This window comes from Bos indicus, chromosome 1 (genome assembly GCF_029378745.1).
Source record: "Bos indicus isolate NIAB-ARS_2022 breed Sahiwal x Tharparkar chromosome 1, NIAB-ARS_B.indTharparkar_mat_pri_1.0, whole genome shotgun sequence".
Taxonomy (NCBI): Eukaryota; Metazoa; Chordata; class Mammalia; order Artiodactyla; family Bovidae; genus Bos; species Bos indicus.
In genome coordinates, this window is record NC_091760.1 from 136,382,366 (window position 1) to 136,405,598 (window position 23,233).

Genomic DNA, 23,233 nt, shown 5'->3' on the forward strand with positions numbered 1-23,233 from the left:
GCTGGGGGACGAACTAACTGGTATTTTATTTTTTTAATATAAATTTATTTATTTTAATTAGAGGCTAATTACTTTACAATATTGTATTGGTTTTGCCATACATCAACATGAATCCGCTACGGGTGTACACATGTTAAGAAGGAGGCAAGAGGCTCTCTTGGTGACTCAGTGGTAAAGAATCTGCCTGCCAGTTCAGGAGACACAGGTTTGATTCCTAAGTCAGGAAGATCCACATGTCCCGGAGCAATTAAGCCCATGTGCCACAATTACTGAGCCCATGCTCTACAGCAAGGGAGCTGCAATTGCTGAAATCTGTATGCCCTAGAGCCCCGTGCTCTGAAACAAGAACGCCCTCACAATGAGAAGCCTGTACACTGCAACAGAGAAGCCCCTGCTTGCCACAACTAGAGAAAAGCTCACACAGCAATGAAGACCCAGCACAGCCAAAAATAAAAATAAATAATACAATTTTTTTAAAATGGAAGCAAACCTGAGAAAACTTTCTGGAGTGATGAAGATGTTCCAGGGACTTCTCTGATGGCCCAGTGGTAAAGAACCCACCTGCCAATGCAGGGGACGTGAGTTTGATCCCTGATCCGGGAAGACTCCGCACGTTACGGAACAACTAAGCCCGTGCACCACGACTACTGAGCCTGCACTTTGCAGAGCCCACATGTCACAACTACTGAGCCTGTGTGCTACAAATACCAAAGCCAGGGTGCCTAGAGCCTGTGCTCCACAACAAGAGGAGCCACTACAGCGAGAAGCCCTTGCACTGCAGTGAGCAGTAGCCCCCACTCGCCACAACTAGAGAAAGCCTGCGCAAAGCAACAAAGACCCAGCGTAGCCAAAAATAAGTAAATAAAATGTAAAGAAACCAGAAGTCCCATATCTGGATCTGATGATTACACAGATATATAGTAAGTAAAGGGACTTCCCTGGTGGCTCAGATGGTAAAGAACCTGCCTGCAATGCAGGAGACCTGAGTTTGATCCGAGGGTTGGGAAGATACCCTGGAGAAGGGAATGGCTACCCACTCCAGTATTCTTAACTAGAATACTAGTGTTCTTGACTTCATGGAGTCATGAAGAGTTGTGTCTGAACACAACTGAGTGATTAACACACATAATAGGTAAAGATTTGTTAAGTTGTACCTAACAGATTTGTGTATTTTATTATATGTAAGTTATGTTTTCGGCTTCCCTGGTGGCTTAGATAGTAAAGAATCTGCCTGCAATGCAGGAGACATGGGTTCAATCCCTGGGTTGGGAAGATCCCCTGGAGGAGGGCATGACAACCCATTCCAGTATTCTTGCCTGGAGAATCCCACGGACAGAGGAGCCTGGAGGGATACAGTCCATGGGGTCACAAAGAGTTGGACATGGCTGAGCGACTAAGCACAGCACAAGTTATCTTTAATAAAAATATGTAAAATTGAAAAAATAAAGTGATGCAAACGACTGTTTTAAGCTCTTATCAGTCCTTTGCTCTTAAAAATTAATGAGTTGCAATTAATGAGTTCTTTGCTGACTTGGTGGAGGACTTCCAGCACCAGAGGTCAGAGACTAGAGTGAGATGAGAAAGAATGGGGAGAAGGAGACCCCAGGTTCCTTCTCCCCTGGGTGTGTCAGGGTGGGGCTGGAGCAGCGAGAAGATGAGGTTGCTGTTGGGAAAATCAATGGAGTGGACAAACCACACAGGACGGCCCTACTGGATCAGAAGAGCACCATTCTTTCCACCTGGAGCTGGGACTTGGTCCACACTGTGTTTCCTGTTTCCCCAGCAAAGTCTCATCTCATCGTGCTGAAGTGGCCCTCCCCAGGTCAGCCCCTTGTTCATTGCTGTGTCCCCAAGCTCTGGCTTGTGGTGGCCATTCCATCAACATCTGGAGAAGCACCAGGGTTGGTCAGGAAGGGCTGAGGGGAAAGCATGGGTAAAGGTTTTATTGTGGTTTTCATGGGAAGAAATGGGCATGGCAAGGTAAGCAGCTGGGACTGGCTGGTTTCAATAATTTCAGTGGTCTCTATGCTATAGCGGTGGTCCCCAGTTTTCTGGTACCTAGCCCTGGGTGGTCGGAGCAGAGGAATATTGCCTCCTGGAAGGTGCGAGCCAGCAACGGGAATCAGGTTGGGGTACTGACTCAGAAAGGGCTGATTTGCATCTCAAAGGCATTGTCCCAGGTAAGTGGTTACTATCTCTAGGATTTGCTAGCCCCGTGAAAGCGCAGTCTGTGCCTGTTAATGAGGCCCCAGATGTCAGAGCATCAAGAATACAGACAATAAGAAGACATAATTATGTTGTTGAATATAGTTCATTCAAGGGCTCTGGCTAAGTGAGGCCTCTGAGCACTATCTCTGGCAGCTCTGACCCAGCCCTCTCTTCGTCCTCTTCACACACTGCCACTCCCACATCAGGAGCCCCTTTCCTTGTCTCTGGGTACTCAGTGATGCCACCTTGCAGATGATGAATTTGAAGCTCAGGGCACTCACTCTGCTCATTTTCTCACAATTGTACCCCTGGCAAATATTACACCCTGGTATGGGACCTCGAGGCATAGAAGGTGTCCAGATTGTGGGCTCAGAAGCCCTGATACAGAGAAGATGGCTTCAGAAGTGCTCTAAACTATATGGCCATGTGGGGCCGATGTGGGCAGAACAGGCTGTAGCTTGTACCATCTGGAAGACCACCTTTAAGACAAGGAATAAAACAATGACTACTGCAGGACTTCCCTGGTGGTCCAGTGGTTAAGCATCCACCTGCCAATGCAAGGGACACTGGTTCGATCCCTGGTCTGGGAAAATCCTACATGCTGTAGGGAAACTGGGCCTGTGTACCACAACTACTGAAGCCCACATGCTCTAGGGCGGATGTGCAACTACTGAAGCCCTTGGGCAGCAAGGGAGACCCAGTGCAGCCATAAATAAATAAGTATATATATATATAAAGACTAAGGTGGGGTGAGCCAGTGAGGGAGCTCCAGGTTTAAACTATTCTCTTGGGTACAGCTCCATTTTGTGTCTGCTTTTAAAACTGGGGACCGAGGGGTTGGACAGAAAAAGTTAAAAACAAAACCCAGCCCTGGGGCATGAGTGGCAGTATGTGTGTACCATGTTCAGAGGCACACAAATCTGGAAAAGCAGAAAGATGCTTGGGGATGCAGTCACCTATGTCTGGTTGTCCAGAATAAACACACTAGTGCTTACATGTGCTGCGTTACGGCTGGGGCGTGGCTTGTGGGAATCAGTGACATCTACCCGGTGGACCGCAGACTCTAAGTAGGACGCTGCCAGAAGCCCCGGCGCAGGAGTCGGTAGAAGGTGCCGGCTGATGGGAGGCAAGGCTGGGACCCTGCCCTTGCTTCTCCTCCTCACCCCGGATGAGGACTGGAGGCGGCCTGGGACCGTTTGGACGCTGCCCAGCAGATGAAGTGGTTCTGTCCAAGGAGGCTGGGCAGCGCTGGGCTCCGGGAAGCTGGGGACCTTCCTGCTTTCACTGTTGTTTAGTAACAACAAGGGGTTTATTCGAGCCTCAGGCAGAGGCTAATTATAGGTCCCAACTTGCCAAAGCACAATTGGCTGGCGGTACTACCCCATGTCCACAGATGGGATCCTAAAATAGACCTCCAGCCAGGGCTGAGCCACGGAAAGCCTTCCTCTGTCCTCCTGTGGTCCCTCAGCCCCGCAGAGGCCACGGCCTCTGGATGTCAGTGGTGGCTCAGCGCCCGCAGCCAGGAAAGGGCCGGGAGGCCGGTCCAGGGCTGGGACTCAGATGAGGTTTAGCACAGGCTGAGGACTGGGATTGTGGCCGAGACCAAAAGTAAGCACAGAGCCTGCAGTGGAACAGGGACCATCTTTGTCTCTATATCTGGGAAAACCATCTTCTCTGGGGCTGAGGACAGAAAAGGAAGAGGAAGGGAAGTCGGACTTACTGCCCATCCACACGTGTGCTGCCCGCCCCCTGTGCTGGCGCTGGCTTGGACTGGCTTATACTGGCTTGCCAGGGCAGACTGTTAACTATTTCAGGAGTTTTGTGAGCTGGTTGTTAAACATAGCCATCACGAAAATTTTAATTATGTGAACTTACAATTACATGTGCTGTGTTGTGCTTAGTCACTCAGTCATGTCCAACTCTTTGAAACCCCATGGACTGTAGCCCCCCAGCTTCTCTGCCATGGGGATTCTCCAGGCAAGAATACTGGAGTGGATTGCCATGCCCTCCTCTAGGGGATCTTCCCCACCCAGGGGTTGAATTCAGATCTCCTGCATTGCAGGCAAATTCTTTACCATCTAGGCCACCAGGGAAGCCCTACAATTACATAAATTATATTAAAAGCAAAAGTAATAAATACTCGGAATAAAAAAGTAATGAATACTCATCAGTTCCAAATTGTTTTACTATGTTTGACTGTCATCTCTGCTTTTGAGGTTATTTGTTTCTATTATATCTATAGTGATGTGTGGACAGGGAACATTGCTTGCCATTCCAGTAAACAAAGAATGTTGCCTGCCATTCTATTAATAGTTCTACAAGGACCAAGCCATTAGCCACTGCAGCTGCCCCCTACCCCCATGGTGCACCCTAAGAACCTAGGATGGAGGAAAATAGGAAGCATTCTGTGCTTTGGATACTGGCCTTAGATAGTTAAGATGCATATTGAAGGAATAATTTCAATGAGCTCAGACTCTTCATCTCCCTTTATATATAAAAGCACTGAAATCATCAGCTTGAGATGTCAGTTTCTTATGATTAGCAGTAATCTTTTGATGTTTGTTTTCTAGCATAAAGCTCCTATATCCTGCAGCTTACCCTACCTCTTCCAAGCAGTTCCTCAGAGCTATCCGAGAGGCAGTCTTCTGGGCTATAGTCCTCAGTAGGACCCCAAATGAAACTTAATTCTCAACTCTTAGGTTGTGCATTTTTCTTTAATAGACAGGTGAAACTGTGTACCACTGTCCTGCATGCATCTCTTCCCAGCTCTGCATCTGTGTGGGTAGCTTGATGTCATTGGGTGAGAGTAGCTCCACTAGGGAGACTGGCAAATATTGTACCACAGAACCTTTTATCCATGGAGAGCCAGCTGTTAAACAGATCTCAGCTTACCAACAGTACCCCACCTCCCACTTAGTACTTACATCCACAACTTCACTAAATGCTCATGCCCTCCTCCAATCCCCCCTATACTGATATCAATACACCCATTTTACGGATGAGGATGCTAAGGCATATGTTAATTGCCTTAGCAATTAACCTTAGCAATGCCACAGCTGGAATGTGGCAGAGCCAGAAGGCTAAGCCAGGTTAATGTGACTTGAAAGTGTGCAAATCTTTGTCATCAGTTTTGGAAACCAAAAGACACATCAGAATCAAGAGAGACTGTGTTGTGGAGGACTGTTTTCTGTCTTTGCTGTAACACAGAAGAGTCAGGATTCCCGGTTCCTATTTGGACTCCGTCATGAAGACAAAGAGACATCTTCCCTACTGTGTGTGAGAATGCTAACCATCAGCCCAAGCCATCTCCCACTTTAAGTCCCCGAGCTTTCATTTCTGAGCTCTGTAAGCTGGGAAGAGCTGAGGCAGATCTGTGGTCCGACTCTGAAGGATCAGAGGGCTTGTGCGGCTGCATGCTTTGCTGTCAGGCCCTAGACAGCAGAGGTCATTTGTATTTAAGACTGCAAGAGGCATGTGTTAGCTATCTGGATTTATGGCTAGAGTGGATGCAAATTGACCTCACTTCGCCAATCACCTTTTCTTTCCGGGGAGAAGGCAATAAAAATACCACACACTAAGATGTGCAGTCCCTGACTGATGCTGGGAATGCAAACATGCTTATTCATGACCCTGGGGCCACACCCATCCACTTTTCTAGTAGGAGAAAAGTATAACATAAACTGATGTAACAGTTGCTCTCAAGGACAGACTTAAGGGAGGGCAGGCTGGCAGCTTGTCCCCAGGTATGCTGGAGACACCAGCAGGTGACATCCTTTCCTTCTCTCTGTCCCACTGGCCAGAGCTGCCCAGAGCTGCCCAGAGCTGCCCCTACCATCAAGGCCATGTAACTTAATACCACTTCTGTTAAAAAGAAACACCATCATAGCAGCAATAGGACAAATTGCTATGTGAGATTAGCTGGTTTTGAGGGATTAGGACCCATTGGTTTTGCTAGAAGCAAAAACAAAAGTCACCTGCAAAGCCTAAAATGCTGTGGATGAGAGTAGCTGGGGTTGACTAGCAGGGAAATGGCAGTCAGAGGTCCAGGTGGGCAGGGGTGTGTTCTATTGGGGGGTGGTACTGGTGGGAGGGGCTGCCCACTGGCTGTGTGAGTTCAAGCTGCTCCGGGGGTGGCCTGCAGTTGTCTCATCTGACATCCCTGGACCTATCTTCATCTGTGCCTCCACGTGGAGGCTTCCTTAGCAGACTTTTCCCCAATGGTTCTCAAAGTGTGGTTGGTCCCTCTGGACCAGCAGGATCAGCATCACCTGAAACTTGAGAGAATGCAAATTCTCAGACCCTACCTCCCATGTCTGAGTCAGAATCTCTGGAGTGGGTCCTAATGATCTCTGTTTTAACCAGCTTTCCAGGGGATTACAATGCACCTTGGACTTTAAGAGCCTCTACTTTGCACAGACCTGCCTCCAGTCCTTCTCAGGCTGCCCCCAAGCTGCTCCTGGCCCTCCTTGCTGTCCTGGCCCACACTGTGGTCTCTGCCTAGAACACTTGGTCTTCTACCCCGAACCTGGCCACCTGAGAAATTCTTCCCCACTTTAGCGCTCATCTTGAACATGGCTTTGTCTATGAAGCTGCTTTATTCACTCACTCATTCCTGCCTCCATGTCTCCAGCAGGTGATGATGATTTCCTCTGTGCTGGCTATGAGCTGGTTTTGGGGAATTAGCAGGTATGGTAGGAGACATGGTTAGAAAGGCAGGCAGAGGACAGACCTCAGGGTCAAGGTCTTGGGAAGAGTGGAAAGGAGATGGCCTCTGCTGGGAAGTCACTGGAAGCTTGTGAACAGGCACAGGGGTGACCCCCATGGTAAGTGGACCCCTCTGACTCCTGCAGGAAGGAAGCTGTAGGACACTGGGGGCCATGCCGAGGGCCCAGCTGAAGGGCTTCTGCATTCACCCAGGAGAGGTGATGGCGCTTTGACTAGGGAGGAGGTGGGGATGGAGCAGTTTCAGGGGACATGAGAGAGAGGAATTAAGGACGAACCCTAGGCTTTCAGGTGGAGCTACTGGGGGCTTCCCTGGTGGCTCAGACAGTAAAGAATCTGCCTGCAATGTAGGAGACCCAGGCTCAATTCCTGTGTCAGGAAGATCCCCCTGGGGAAGGGAATGGCTACCCACTCCAGTATTCTTGCCTGGAGAATTCCATGGACAGAGGAGCCTGGCAGGCTACAGTCCATGGGATCATAAAGAGTTGGACACGACTGAGCGACTAACAAAAAACAAACAAACAAAAAAACAAACTGGCCCTTGATGCCTCCCTTCCTTCCTCCTTGGGTTATCCTACATCTAAGTCAATCCCCTTCCCCCCCTCTCTGGTGACCACGTCTGCAACTCTCCACACAGTGTAAATGGTGTGTAGGCAATGAACATGTTGGCCTTTTCTTGACCCCAGCTCCTCCCTCACCAGTTTGGGCCAGTTGCTGGGATAAGTTATCTAAGATTCAGTTTCCTCATCCATTAAATGTGGATAATGCCATGCTCTGCCTCCTGGGGTAGTTGTGAGAATTACGTGAGCTGATGCATGTGAAGCAGGGCAGGTGAGGGATTTGACTATCACTGTGTTTCAAAAAGGGCAAGGATGAGCAGCATTTTCAAAAGGGTTTATTGTTTTGGCTCAAGGGTATAATGAATGCTTTATTTGGAGTTAATGATATTGACATCCCAGCAGACAGAGCTGCAGAAGGGGAGGAAGTGGGTAAGACTGGGCTCTGGGAAATGAGACTCAGCTGGTACACTGGCAGATGTAAGAACCCTGGAAACACTTCTCACATTTGTTTGACTTTCAAGTTTAGAATAAATGCTCACCTGTCTCCTGAGAAACCTGTATGTGGGTCAAGAAGCAACAGTTAGAACCGGACATGGAACAACTGACTAGTTCAAAATTGGGAAAGGAGTATGACGAGGCTGTATATTGTCACCCTGCTTATTTAACTTCTATGCAGAGTAGATCATGTGAAATGTCAGGGTTGGTCACAAGCTGGAATCAAGATTGCTGGGAGAAATATCAACAACCTCGGATATGCAGATAATACCACTCTAAAGGCAGAAAGTGAAGAGGAACTAAAGAGCCCCTTGATGAGGGTGAAAGAGGAGAGTGAAAAAGCTGACTTGTAAGTCAACATTAAAAAACTCAGATCATGGCATCCAGTCCCACCACTTCATGGCAAATAGCTGGGGGAAAAGTGGAAGCAGTTACATATTTTATTTTCTTGGGCTCCAAAATCACTGTGTATAGTGACTGCAGCCATAAAATTAAAAGACCTTGCTCCTTGGAAGGAAAGCTATGACAAACCTAGACAGCGTTATTAAAAAGCAGAGACATCACTTTGCTGACAAAGGTCTACAGAGTCAGAGCTATGGTTTTTGTAGTAGTCATGTATGGATGTGAGTTGGCTGAGAGCCTAAGAATTGATGCTTTCAAATTGTGGTGCTGGAGAAGACTCTTGAGAGTCCCTTAGACAGCAAGGAGATCAAACCAGTTGACACTAAAGGAAACCAACCCTGAATATTCATTGGAAGGAGTGATGCTGAAGCTGAAACTCCAATATTTTGGCGACCTGCTGTGAAGAGCTGACTCGCTGGAAAAGAACCTGATTCCGGGAAAGACTGAAGACAAAAGGAGAAGGGGACGACAGAGGATGAGATGGTTAGATGGTTACTGACTCAGTGGACATGAATTCGAACAAATTCTGTGAGATAATGGGGGACAGAGGAGCCTGTTGTGCTCCAGTCCATGGGATCATGAGTCAGACAAGACCTAGTGACTGAACAACAGCAACAATGACTTGTTTTCAGCAATAAATGAACAAGAAATCATCATCTGTCCCTACACCCAACTCTTACTGCAATTTCATCAAGATGGCAAAGGCCACCATATCTCCAAGCCAAACAGATGCATCTCTGTGCTCATCCTGACCTGCCTATTGCGTTTGTCACAAGACATGCTTTCCTCTCTTGGCTCCCATGAGCCATTCTCCCCCACTCTTCCTTCTACTTTTTGGCCAGCTTTTGACTTTTTCCTTTGTGAAATCTTTCTCTCTTCTCTGACCTCTAAATGCTAGAGTTTCTCAGGATTGGGTCTTTGGGTTTGTTCTTTATAGTCATAAGTGATCTGATTCATTTGCATGGATTGAAATGTATATGCGACGACTTCTGTATTTTTGTCTCTAGCCCAGAACGTTCCTTTCTATTCCAGGCTTGTGTACCATTCTCCCCTTGACATCTTCTCCACTTAACAAACTTAACTTGACTAAAACGGAATTTCTTTTCCCTCAAATACCGCCCCCCCACTTCTCCATGCCAGTAAACAGTACCAACACCTACCCAAAGACCAGAGTCTTGACATCACATTTTCTCTCATCTGCCACATCTAATCCAACACCAAGGTTAGTCAGCTTTACACCCACTCCTGCCCCAGTGTACCTCAAATTCATCTGCATCTCACATTTCCACCCGCACCCTGGTGTACATCCCGTCATGCTGTCTGACCCCAAGACACCATCCTCCTAATCCATGTGTCCTCCTCTCCTTGAGTCCGTGCTGCATCCTGCTTCCAGGGAGATTTTCTTCAACCCTTCACATCAGATCATGTTGCTGTGATTAAATAAAAACTCTTCTGCAGTGTTTCTTTTGGTTAGAATAAAACCCAAGCTCCTGACAGCAGCCCTCAAGGCCCTGCAGGTGTGACGGTCTTCCCACTGCTCACAGGTTAAAGCCTGTGGGCCATGCGGGCCTCCCTCCTGCCTTGAGGCCTTGGTGGGCAGTGACTCCTCAGCCTGGACTGCTCTCTCCTCTTTGTGTGGGTGGCTCCATGCTCGTGATCTCCTCTCCTAAGGCAGGATCTTCTTCCACTCTTCCTCTCTCTGCCTTGTTCCCTTTCTTTGAAACACTTATCCCAGCTATATCTGCTTAGTTCCTCAGTCATGTCCGGCTCCTTGTGACCCTATTAACCACAGCCCACTAGGCTCCTCTGTCCATGGGAATTCTCCAGGAGAATACTGGAGTGGGTTGCCATGCCCTCCTCCAGGGGATCTTCCCAACACAGGGATTGAACCCAAGTCTCCTGCACTGCAGACAGATGCTTTACTGTCTGAGCCACCAGGGAGGCCCATGAATGCTGGAGTGGGTAGCCTATCCCTTCTCCAGGAGATCTTCCCAACCTCGGAATTGAACTGGGGTCTCCTGCATTGCAGCGAATTCTGTACCACCTGAGCTACCAGAGGAGCCCATCACAGCTTATAATTATTACCAATTTTTGTTTCTTGATTTACTTGCTGCCAGAATATAAACTCATTGAGGTCAGGCTTTTCTGCTTTTCTGTTCTGCTGTTGTCCCATCCCCAGCACAGTGTGTGGTACAGGATGAGATGGATACATGGGCCCAGAAATGGTGCTGCTTCTTCAGGGACAACCAGACAGGGGAGCCCCTAAAGGCACAGCCAGTGTTGTACCTGCTTCCAACCTGAGAATCACCTTCGGCCCTTCCCCTCACTCCCAAATCAAACATAACAGTTCCCTACATTGACATGCTTCACTCCATTCCCATCCCTTATCCAGCTTGGTTTGAGTCCTAATCATCTCTTTTCTAGTTCAACCTGCTAGTTGTTACCTGTAGATGGAAAATATGAAGCCCACGGAATGAGTTAAGGTAGCACCTGCAGGTGGAGTCAGGGGACATGTCATCAGGTAGTGAAGAAGGTGTCACCTCCTGGACAGCTCATCTCAAGCATAGTCACAGCCACTGGGCATCCAGGGAGAATCAGGGACACTGAAGGCTAATTTCGGTCTTTTTGGGGAAGTTGAGGTTGGGGAAACCCTCCTGAGTCCGTACTGCATGTGAGTTTTGACCTCATCATTACACTGCAGTCCATCTGAGAGAAGAAGTCTTAGTAGGAGAGGTCGGAGGAGTGTGGAGCAAGAGGCTGGTGTGGGTGCTGGTGTTCACAGTGCTGGGCAATCAGGAGGTCCTAGTCCCTAGAGGCTGCCCTCTGTCATGGGAGGACAGAATTCCCTTGTCTTCACCCTCCCTGGAGGCCTCCTTCATTCCACAGCCCCCAACACCCTGCCTCAGTTACCTTGGACTTGCTTTGAACAAAGAGTTTAACCGCCACAGTATGGCAGATGTAATCCTGGCTATACATGTCAGAAGGGTTTCTTTGTCATGAGCTGGCCCTAATTTCTACAGATGCCCTAATAAAATCAGAGTTTTGAGCACCAAGCATTTCAAGATATGGTGACTCTGGGAGGCTCTGTTTGGGCAGCCAGCTGGTCTCCCTCTGGGACTTCTCTCTGCGTCTCTCCACTTTCTACATTTGAAACAAATGCTTTCCAACTTCCCATTTCCCTTTCTGCTGGCATGAACTTACTAAGAGCAAATTTGAATTTATTCAGGGGTGTGCTCTTATTTAAACCCTGACAACTTGACCCTGCTCTTCACTCTGGCTTTCTTTCTCCTCTCCCCTGCTGTGGGCTGAACTATTTTCCTGAACAGATGAGGCCCTTTCCAGGTTCCAGCCCTTGACTCAGATCGCTACCTCTGCATGCCATGACCAAACCCGGCCACCCAGCCTCCCAGTGGGGAAACTGAGGCCCAGAGAGTACAGGAACTTGCCTACAGGACTAGGCATCCAAGCTGAATTTAATCCTCATATGTCTGACTTGTAGCTCGTTGCCCGTTTTTCTTTTTAAAAAAATTTTTATTATGGAAAATTTCAACTACATAAAATTACATATAAAGGTAGAAAGAGACATATCTCCTCACTTCAACAATTAAAATCTCATGGCTAATGAAAAAAACCTCCATTTCCACTGACCTCTACTCCTTATCTCAGATTGTTATACACATGTCACTTCATCTGTAATTATTTCAGAAACTCTCTTTTGTACTTCTTGTACTTCAACTTAAAAATTAATAAAGCCATGCATACATGTCTAGTTTAAAAATTAGACAGTACTAAAAAGAAATGCTTATAAAGGTTTGTAAAGAAAAAGCACTCCCAGGCCCACATTTTTGTAACCTCATGTCCTAGTCCCCAGCTGTTTGTCTGTTCAGAGCTTGCCCCATCTTTCTACAGATTTTTTGATTGCCTACAGCCATAGGCATTATTTATTGACTTCCTGGTGGACATATGAAGATTTACTGCTCTGACACTCCATCTCCCTTTCCCTTTATTTATTGGCTCTCTTGATAACTTTAAATAATAAAGCTGTATGTCTTGCTGTATCATTTATGGACAGTTTCTTTCTCACATTCACTTTTTCTCTTATAATTGCAGATGTTTTATATTCTAAGGTCAAAAGAGAAGATAGGAAACCAGTTTAATTACTAAACGACTTTAATGATGCCTGTGTGAAATACAGATCCTTTTTGCTAAGAATTACGATGGAAGTGCCCCTGATTGTGAGAAGCTGTGGGCAGAGAGCCAAATTGTTGCTTTATTTCTCAACTGAGCATCCTCAGGCCTGCAGAATAGTCAGCTGTTTGATCATTTTTCATGGTGCTAACCTCTCCAGGGTATGCCTGCACCACCCACATGCAACCATCTTGCCTCACCACCCACCATGTTTGAATTGTGATTCTAACACTGAGTAGCTTAGTTTTTTCTCTTGTCAAAGGGAGCAGCTTTATCTAGATAGTACCAGGCACACAATAATCCCTTAATAGATGTTTGTTGAATGAATAAGTGATACATGTTTAAAGAGCCAAACATGAAAAAGCAATGAGAAACCAGTTCACAAGCATCAGACTGGCAGACCTTTGGAAGTAGAGGATATGAAGGAGGGGGGCTTCATATTCTGTTTCTGGGAGGGTAAGTTTGTGTGGCCACTCTGGGGAGGCATTTGGCAATGTTGGCTAAAAGCTGATGATAGGCAGAGCCCATGCTGTTTCTAGGTACCAGCCTGGAGCCCAGTAGGAAACCCTTTCTTTTTTGGGGGGTGTTCTGTGGCTGCTTGTGGGATCCTAGTTTCCTGACCAGGGATTGAACCGGGGCTCTCAGCGGGGACAGGGAAGAATCATAACCACTGGGCAACCAGGGAATTCCCAGAGACCTTTTCTCTAGTGGGACAGGGAGGAAATACTTTAGGCTTTGTGGTCTTTGTTGCAAATCCACAACTCTGCCTGGGAGTGTGAAAGCAGCCAATTAGTATACAATTAGCACATGAACAGGTGTGACTGTGCTCCAGTAAGACTTTATTTACAGAATAGATGCTTGGCTGGACTTGGCCTGCCTGTAGTTTGCCCACCTCAGACCTAGAAAGAATCTCTCCAGTGTACATGAAGTTTGTGCCCCTCTTGTTTGTGACAGTCAACCGAAGCAACCTCTTTGGTTTGACAGTGAAGCAACCTCTGTCCATCGACAGAAAAATTCATAACCTATGATGTAAATACAATGAAATGCAACATGCATCAACAAGGACAAATCTAAAAATCAAAATGGAGAGTTAAGAAAGCAAGTTGCTTAAGGAAACAATATATAACAGTTAATTTCTTGTGTCAATTGGACTAGGCCATTTCATGCAAAGATGGGCACAATAAAGGACAGAAACAGCAAGGACCAAAGAGAAGCAGAAGAGATTAAGAAGCGGTGGCAAGAATACACAGAAGAATTGTTCAAAGGTCTTAATGACCTGGATAACCATGGAGAAGGCAATGGCACCCCACTCCAGTACTCTTGCCTGGAAAATCCCATGGATGGAGGAGCCTGGAGGGCTGCAATCCATGGGGTCGCTAAGAGTCGGGCACGACTGAGTGACTTCACTTTCACTTTTCACTTTCATGCATTGGAGAAGGAAATGGCAACCCACTCCAGTGTTTGTGCCTGGAGAATCCCAGGGACGGGGGAGCCTGGTGGGCTGTCATCTCTGGGGTCGCACAGAGTCGGACACGACTGAAGCGACTTAGCTGCAGCAGCAGCAGCAGGCGGCAGCAGCAGCAGCAGTCACTTACCTAGAACTAGACATCCTGGAGTGTGAAGTTAAGTGGGCCTTAGGAAGCTTTACTATGAACAAAGCTAGTGGAAGTGATGGAATTCCAGCTGAGCTATTTCAAATCCTAAAAGATGTTGTTAAAATGCTGCACTCAATATGTCAGCAAATTTGGAAAACTCAGCAGTGGTCACAGGACTAGAAAATGTCAGTTTTCATTCCAATTCCAAAGAAGGGCAATGGCAAAGAATGTTCAAACTACTGTACAATTGCGTTCATTTCACATGCTATCAAGGTAATGCTCAAAATCCTTCAAGCTAGGCTTCAGTAGTATGGGAACTGAGAAATTTCAAATGTACAAGCTGGGTTTAGAAAAGAGAACAAATTGCCAACATGCATTGGATCATAGAAAAAGCAAGGGAATTCCAGAAAAACATCTACTTCTGCTTCATTGACTATACTAAAGCCTTTGATTTTGTGGATCACAACAAACTGTGGAAAATTCATAAAGAGATGGGAATATCAGACCACCTTACCTGCTTCCTGATAAACCTGTATGCAGGTCAAGAAGCAACAGTTCTAAGTGGACATGGAAAAATGGACTGGTTCAAATTTGGGAAAGGAGTACATGAAGGCTGTATATTATCACCTTGCTTATTTAGTTTGTATGCAAAGTTGAGCTGTGAAATGCTGGGCTGGATGAAGCACAAGCTGGAATCAAGATTGATGGGAGAAATATCAACAACCTCACATATGCAGATGATACCATCCTAATGGCAGAAAGCTAAGAGGAACTAAAGAACCTCTTGATAATGGTGAAAGAGGAGAGTGGAAAAGCTGGCTTAAAACTCAACCTTCAAAAAACTAAGATCTTGGCATCCAGGTTCATCAATTCATGGCAAATAGATGGGGGAAAAATGGAAACAGTGGCAGATTTTATTTTCTTAGGCTCGAAAATCACTGTGGATGGTGACTGCAGCCACGAAATGGCTGATTCATGTCAATGTATGGCAAAAACCACTATAATATTGTAAAGTAATTAGCCTCCAATTAAAATAAATAAGTTAATTTTTTTTAAAATGCTTGCTCTTTGGAAGAAAAGCTATGAAAAACTTAGACTGCGTATTAAAAAACAGAGATATTGCTTTGCTGATAAAGGAGCATATAGTCAAAGCTGTGGTTTTTCCATTAGTCATGTATGGTTGTAAAATTTGGACCATAAAAAAGGTTGAGCACTAAAGAATTGATACCGTGGTGCTGGAGAAGACTCTTGAGAGAGTCCCTTGGATAGTGAGGAGATCAAACCAGTCAGTCTTAAAGGAAATAAACCCTGAATACTCTTTGAAAGGACTGATGCGGAAGTTGAAGCTCCAATACTTTGGCCACCTGATGGGACTCATTGGAAAAGACCCTGATGGTAGGAAAGACTGAGGGCAGGAGGAGAAGGGAGCGACAGAGAATGAGATGGTTGGATGGCATCACTGAATCAATAGACATGAGTTTTGTAAACTCTGGGAGACAGTGGAAGACAGGGAAGCCTGGTGTGCTGCAGTCCATGGGGTCACAAAGAGTTGGACATAGCAACCTAACAACAGCAACAAATGGTGCCAAGATGGCACAGACGGTAAAGAATATGCTTGCAATGCAGGAGACCCAGGTTCAATCTCTGGGTTGGGAAGATCCCCTGAAGATGGGAATGGCTTCTCACCCCAGTATTCTTTTGTCTGGAAAATTCCACGGACAGAGAAGCCTGGCAGGCTCCAGTCCATGGGGTCACAAAAAGTTGGACATGACTGAGCGACTAATATTGTGCCCAGATATTTGGTCCAACATTACTCTAGATGAGATTAACATTTTAATTGGTGACTTTGAGTAAAGTGAGAGGACCTCATTCAATTAGTTGAAGACCTGAATAGAACAAAGACTGAGGTCCCGAGAGGAAGAAAGGATTCTACCAGCAGATGGCATCTGGACTTGAACTGGAACAAAAGCTCTTTCCTAGGTGTCTAACCTGGAGAAGGCAATGGCAACCCACTTCAGTACTCTTGCCTGGAAAATCCCATGGACAGAGGAACCTGGTGGGCTGCAGTCCATGGGGTCATTAGAGGTCGGACACGACTGAAGCGACTTAGCAGCAGCAGCAGCAGCAGGTGTCTAACCTGTTGACATCTCGATTTTGGACTTCTAGCTTCATTATAGTGTGAGCCAATTCCTTAAAATGTTTCCCTGAAACATCCTGTTGATTCTGTTTCTCTGGAGAACCCTAATGCACAATGTAATACAATTGAATATAAAGTCTAAAATCATGCAAATAATCCTACAAATGATATATATATATACACACATAGTAAAATTGATAAAAGCATGGTGGGAATGATAAATGCCAAATGTAGAGGAGTGGTAGCCTCTGGAGAGGAGAATGGAATCAGGACAAAGCACAAAGGGGTTTCAGCTGTATCTGAAATCTTTGTGCATTTTTAAAAAAAAGTCTGTAACAAATAACATTAAGGTGGACAATTTCAGATGCTGGGTATCCATTTTATATATTTGACATATTTTATAAATTAAGAAGAATGAGACAACACCACTCAACAACAAGGGAAAGAAAGTCAGTGCAGTGGCTGGCATGCCCATGCTCCTGAAGTGTAGAGCAAGAGTGGCTGGGACAACTGGGCAGAGGAGGCAGATCAGGGGTGGTGGGAGATGACCAGGTAGAGGGCAGTGGGGACCTCTAGAACTCCAGAAGAGGCCTCTGGGCAGCAAGGATGAAGATAAGGCAGACTTGGCATGGGAGAGTGGGGCAGAGCAGTGCGGTCTGTGTGGGCGAGGCTGCCGTAGGTGGCTGCGGAGGCTTGGGTCGGCCACTTGGGTATGGTCACAGGTGCATGGGCTCTCCGGGGGGCACTTTGTGCTCACCTGGAGGAGGCTCTGCAGAAATATTAATAGTTATCCTCTACTTCCCTTTGACAAGAGTTGTTCCTGAGAGCTTGCCAACATCAGAGGAATTTGTGCTGCTCTGAAATACACTGGGGACTTGTTGAGGCTTAAACTGAATTGCAAGTTCTTCCCTATTTCAGTGTGGCTGCTGGAGCAGATATTGTCGGCACTCGGCCACATCCTCTTGGATTGTTTTTTCCACCATTTTCTGTGCCTGTGGGTTTCCTGTGCTTTCGCTTCCCATAGTCTGCACTTGGGACTCTTTTTGGAGCAGGGCCCTCAGGCCAGCAGAGCCCACTGTTCAGTTCCCTGGGCTAGTCCTTTGGGAATGACTGACAAGCATGGGGTGCGGAAGCCCAGCTCCCTCACTTGGGATTAGGACAACTTTGAGTGGAAATTCCCCTCCTGAGTTCCCCTGAAGCTGAGATGATTTGCTTGCTTGTTTCTCCCTCACAGGTTTTCCAGGAACACCTCTATAATATGCCACCTGCTAAGGAGTCCTAGACTTGGGCTCTGCCTCTAGGGCAACCATCTAAGACAAGCGTTCTTCTCATCCCAGAAACTCTCTGGGGTCAGGATACCTCAAGCTGTCTCGTGGGCTGTTGGGCACATAGGCCGTAGAATCAAACTACCCAAGTTGAAAGACTTGTCTCTATCACCTATTAGCTGTGTGACCTTGCAAAAGTTACTTAACTGTTCTGTGCTTCAGTTTACTCATCTTTATTTTATTTTTTAAGTTTTATTTTTTCATTGAAGCATAGCTGATTTATGAAGTGTTGTTTCAGCTGGACAGCACAGTATTTCAGTTGTATATATGTTTATATTCTTTTACATATAGTCTTTTTTATATATATTCTCTTACATACATATTGTCTTTCAGATTCTTTTCCCTTATAGGTTATTACAAAATACTGAGTAGAATTCCTTGTGCTATATCATAGTTCTAGTTTGTTATCTATTTTATATATAGTAGTATGTATATGTTAATCACAAATTACTAATTTATCCCTCCCCTCCCTATCCCCTTTGGTAACCATAAATTTGTTTTCTAAGTCTGTGAGTTGCCTTATCTTTATTATTATTATTTTTTAAATTGGAGATACAGTTCACATTTTATTCAGTTATCTGCCATATTATCCTTGAAACCATTAATAACCCCTCAATCACAAAAGAAGCAGGGGGAAAGACCTGGATTTTTGTGCAGAAGTCACTCTCTACCAAAAGCAATTCATAGTCTACCATGTTTCATGGCTGTGGTTTTCCCTGGAGCCTCTTTTCTGGGGGGAGCAGGGAGAGGGATCTGTTTCTCACAAATATTAGTTGAAAACAAATAACATGACGTACTGTATCACGGGAAAAAAACAACAAGGCCTAGTTCCTGGTGAAACTGCAACCAGGGCGGCCTTCAGGAAAGGATCCCTGCAGTCTCCTAGAGGCGACAGTCAATAACCCTTCTGCCCCAGCCAGTTAGTAATCGTAAGAGATAGCCAGGTGAATGAGAGAGGTAGTCATTAGCTGGAGGACCATGAGCTAGACTCTCTAGAACAGGAACGGCTGAGTGAGTCAGAACGGGAGGGACACATCTACAGAGGCTGGAGAAAAGTAATTAAGAATAGGAAAGGGTGGAAAGACACAGGTTTCCCACCCTGTAGGAGACCCACAGAAAGATGGGAGCCAAGGGGAGTCCTGTCCTTTTCTCTGAGACAGGTGTACACTGTACCGGTCCTGCAGTTTTCAAATAAAAACTGGAATGCTGCTGAAGCTAGTGCAAAGTGAAGTCGGAGTAAACACTGTGTGAGGCGATGGGACAGGTGTTAGGGTTGAAAACGAAGCTGTCTAAGTTGCCGTCCGGACCTGAAAGTGGCCGTCAGACCTGCACACCACAGAGCACTGTGTCGGAGGCCCGAGTGAAAGGAGACACCACTTCCGGCTGGGAGGGCAGAAACGGCATTCTCCAATCCTTTCTTCTGGATTCCTAACATGTCCTCTGTGTCACTGCTCAGCCCACCCCATTCCAGGCACTTGTTTGTCTTCCTTATCTTTCTCTGTAATGTGAAATGGAAGCCTGAGAGAAGATCCTGCCTCACAGGTGTCCAATAACTGGGTGGAATTGATGTGCTGTGGAGGCCTCACTCTATTTTGGATCAAGTGGGTAGAAAAAAATTGGAGGAAAGGCAAGCTGATAAGATGGTGGTGGTTAAGGGTAAGGTGTTTTAATCAGAAGGTATCTCAAGGGTATCTCAAACTTAGTATGTGGCTTAAAGCAGGTGACAGGGAGAATGTCAGTGCAGCCAAGGACCACAGGAAGGTAGCTGGGAGCGCTTTGCCAAATACGTTAGTCTGCGTAATTAGAAAGCTAAAATCTTTTTCTACTATCTACTTAACTTTAACTAGAGCTGACGAGGGAATCATGAATAACTAGAGGGCCTTAACTTTCTAGAAAGTAGGAACATCAAGTAAACACAGCACCCCTCAAAAAAGATGAGGCTGAATATCAAAGTATAGAGAAAGCTTTTGAATATCTTCTTTTCTCCCCCTAGGAACTTTATATGCTATATTTTCTCTCTCTTTTTAATTAATTAATTTATTTTAAATTTTTTTTAAAACTGAAGTATAGTTGGTTAAAAACATTATATTAGTTTCAAGTGTACAATAAAGTGATTCAGTTTTTTTGGGGTATCTTAAGTTTGTTTTTGGCATTTTGGTCTAAAAGCAATCAAGTAATAGAGAGATGCCATCCCGAAAAGGAACGTCTGTAGGAACCAGAGCAGTTGGGTCCACGTATTCGTGATGCCTTTAGACTTGCGCAATACAATGGCATACAAGGACACTCCCACGAGAATCATCCAGGCAAGCCAACACCAACCATGCACGAGGGTGTGATGATGCTTCAGCGAGTACTGAGTGAAGGGCCCAGGGGTCCCAGGCTCTGATAAGGAGTACTCTCAGGCCAGAAGACCATCCACGTGTAATAGCCAAAAGAAAGGATGATGACAGTAACCCAGAACAGACGGCTCCTCTGGAAGTAGGCCTCATCTCCTCTCGACTTCCCCATCGCTGCAGAGCACATCATGGGATGCCTGGCAGGCCACTGGCAGTGTGTGGGGAGATAAAGCTGTGAGTTGCCTTATCTTTAAAAGGGGGATTATAAAAGTGTGGGCCACATAGAGTTGTTGTCAGGTCAAATGGCTTGAGAGATGCAAGAACCTCAGAACAAATTCTGGCATATGGTAAGTGAAGTCAAGTCACTCAGTCTGTCCTACTCTTTGCGACCCCATGGACTGTAGCCTACCGGGCTCCTCCGTCCATGGGATTTTCCAGGCAAGAATACTGGAGTGGGTTGCCATTTCCTTCTCCAGGGGAACTTCCTGACCCAGGGATCAAACCCAGGTCTCCCACATTGTAGGCAGATGCTTTACCATCTGAGCCACAAGGGAAGCCATATGGTAAATGCTCAATAAACATTAGCTTTGTTACCCTCCACTAGAACTTAAGGGCAATCAGGAATTAATATGCTTTGCCCCTGAACCTGGGTCTGAACACCCAGGCTAATTTAATGAAGGAGATAAACCCTTCTCTGTTATATGGACATAAAATCTCAATTTATTACGATGGTGTAGGATGGGCAGGTCAGTAGATTGGCAGGGTGGATGTGGCTAATAGTCTATTGAAAGAACTATAGAAAAATCCTCACCCTTCCTTTGCCTGAGATCCCACCTCACCTTCTAACCCCGGGGCTGGTTGAGGAGCTGGAAGGTGGGTTTGGATTCCATGTCCAGGAATGGGATTTGATAGGGAGACAATTAGAGAAGGGCACCAGCAAAAAAGAGAGGACAGAACTCAAAGTATTACATTTGAAATAGGAAATCAAGGTTCCAGTCCTGGCTCTGGCCTTTACCAGGCACGTATTTCTCACCTCAAAGTCTCAGTTTCCCCATCCGTAACAGGAGGTAATTACGCTGGATCTGACTCCACAGAGAGGCTGTGAGGATCTATGGAGACAGCAGAGAACTGCTGTGCACTGATTCCTACAGATGGCGCCAAAGCAAGTGTTAGGAGAGCAGGGCCATTGCACAGCCCAGATTATCTTTGGAAATCCCTTAGGAGGGCTCTATTTGGGGCAACTGACAACCAACACATCCAGGACAGCCAGGGTTTTTCTCCAGATGAGATAGCTGATTTAGAAGAAGACCTATGCTATCTGGAAAGTTCCTCTCTTGAAACACCGCATCCTGCTCAGCAAGGTAGAACCCTCTCAGCAGGAGCTGCGGTGGGAACTAAGCCTGTGGAAGAGGAAGCAAATTCGTCTCCTGCTCAGTACAGGGCACATCCTCATGGAGGGAGAAGAAGGCCAGCACCAGTTAAAAGGGGTTTGTCTCTCCCTGCACTGATTAAGGTGCAGGACACGTGGGGCCTTAGGGCAGGAAGTGGAGCGCTGAGCTCTGCTGCCTCTCACACTGGAGGCCGAGGCCCTGCAGATTGCTTTGCCTATGGCTTGCAGGAAACCTCAACTCAGACATTTCATGTTGCAGTTTTAGAATGCAAAGGGCTCTTGGAGATCACGCAAGATGAAGAACCAAGGCACAGAGAGGTGTGATGGCTGGTCCCTCTGCTCTTTAGTGACCATAGCAAGGACTCATGGGAGAAACATGGCCTTGATCAGAGAGACAGGACTTCAAACCCTGTCTTTGTCACCTGTGGATGTGTGATGTTCTAAAGGCCCCTGTTTGTAGAATGGGAATAAGGAAACTTTCTCCCCAGAGTACCAAGAGGACTAAACCACGTGCATGTGTAACAGAATGTTAAATTGTCTGAGCCCAGATGGGAAGCTGCTCACTCCTCTTTCAGTGCCCGGAGGTTCACCTGCCCCAGCAGCAAAGGCAAGACCCTGTGACAGGTGTGACAGCCTGGGCTCCACTGAGAGGGGTTTACCAGAGGGCACCTTTGGGGGTGGGGTTGCCGTGGGGGCACCAGCAGAGGAGAGGCCTCTCCCTGCAGCTAGTCCTGCAGAGGGGGAGGGGCGTCTCAAAAGAGCTAAGAGAAACGTCCTCAGGAGAAGAAACCTGGTTTAAACTCCAGCCACACCCAGACATTGTGAAGCCACCTTATAACAGTGTCTCTCAAGGAAGAACCTTTCTGCCTTCCTTTCCTCTCCTTCCTTCCTGCTTACACACTGACTGCATTAGAAACAGCAGCGGGGAGGGCAGGGCGGGGCCGGGGGTTGCCTACCTGGGAGGAGGGAAAACGTGGGTCCATGGGTTGAATAATATATTGACCAGTCATGTTGTTTACTGGATTGAGACAGTGTTTTGGGACTTAAAATAAGCATGGAATTTTTAATTACCTATAAGTGATCAGAAAAATCCTGAGACCATTCATGTTTTCAACAAGGGGCAGGAGACAGCATGTACCTCCCACTGAATACATTGAAAGGGACCTTGGAAGAGGTCCCTTTCAAACCAAAGCTGCTTTTGTAAGCGGACCTCAAGAGGCCGCTTTAACACACAGTTGACACCCATCACACACCCTGCACTATGCTTCGGCACACAGCAGGCTCTCAACAATGTGCGGGTTCATTTATTCCCTCCTCATCCCTCTTGGCTCTCCAGGTCCTAGAGGCCAAGAATTTTGACCCTTTAATGTCCGAACTCCATAGTGCCTGGTGCAGAGTAGACCCATCAATGCCTGATGAATGAACAGAATAAAAGTGAGTTCTGTGCCAGCTCCACAGCAGCCACCATGACAAAGGTTACACTGTGGAGCCTGCTGCTGAGGAAGGGGGTGGGGCCAGCACACGCCGTTATTGCTAAGATTCTGTACTTACATGTGACACTAATTATACCCGCAGGCTGAGGAGCTGCAGCCTAATCTCTGACACTGACAGGGCGTTTTCCCCACTCATATTATTCTCCTTCAGTTTCAAAAGAGTTGGGGCCATGATGGCAGGTGTAATTCTGTCTGTCCTTTTGTAGATGAGAAGATGAAGGTGGAGAGACTGGGGACCCAGGCAAAGTCTTTGGTGAGCTGAGAGCAGATGGGACTCAGGACACCTACTGCAAACTCAAGCTCTCATCTAAAACCCAAAGCCACAGAAAATGCAACTGAAAGAGAAAAGGAGGAGGTGGTTTCTCCCACCACAAATGGAAGC

The 23,233-nt window shown here is 46.5% G+C and overlaps 1 protein-coding gene and 1 pseudogene across 2 annotated transcripts in view; both read right to left on the bottom strand.

Annotated features, from left to right (window-relative positions):
• The window catches only part of BFSP2 (beaded filament structural protein 2), a 77,229-nt gene that overhangs the window by 30,121 nt on the left and 23,875 nt on the right, over nt 1-23,233 (bottom strand). The gene's annotated exons all lie outside the window — the stretch shown is intronic.
• Nucleotides 19,767-20,140, bottom strand: LOC109560255 (transmembrane protein 254 pseudogene; annotated as a pseudogene).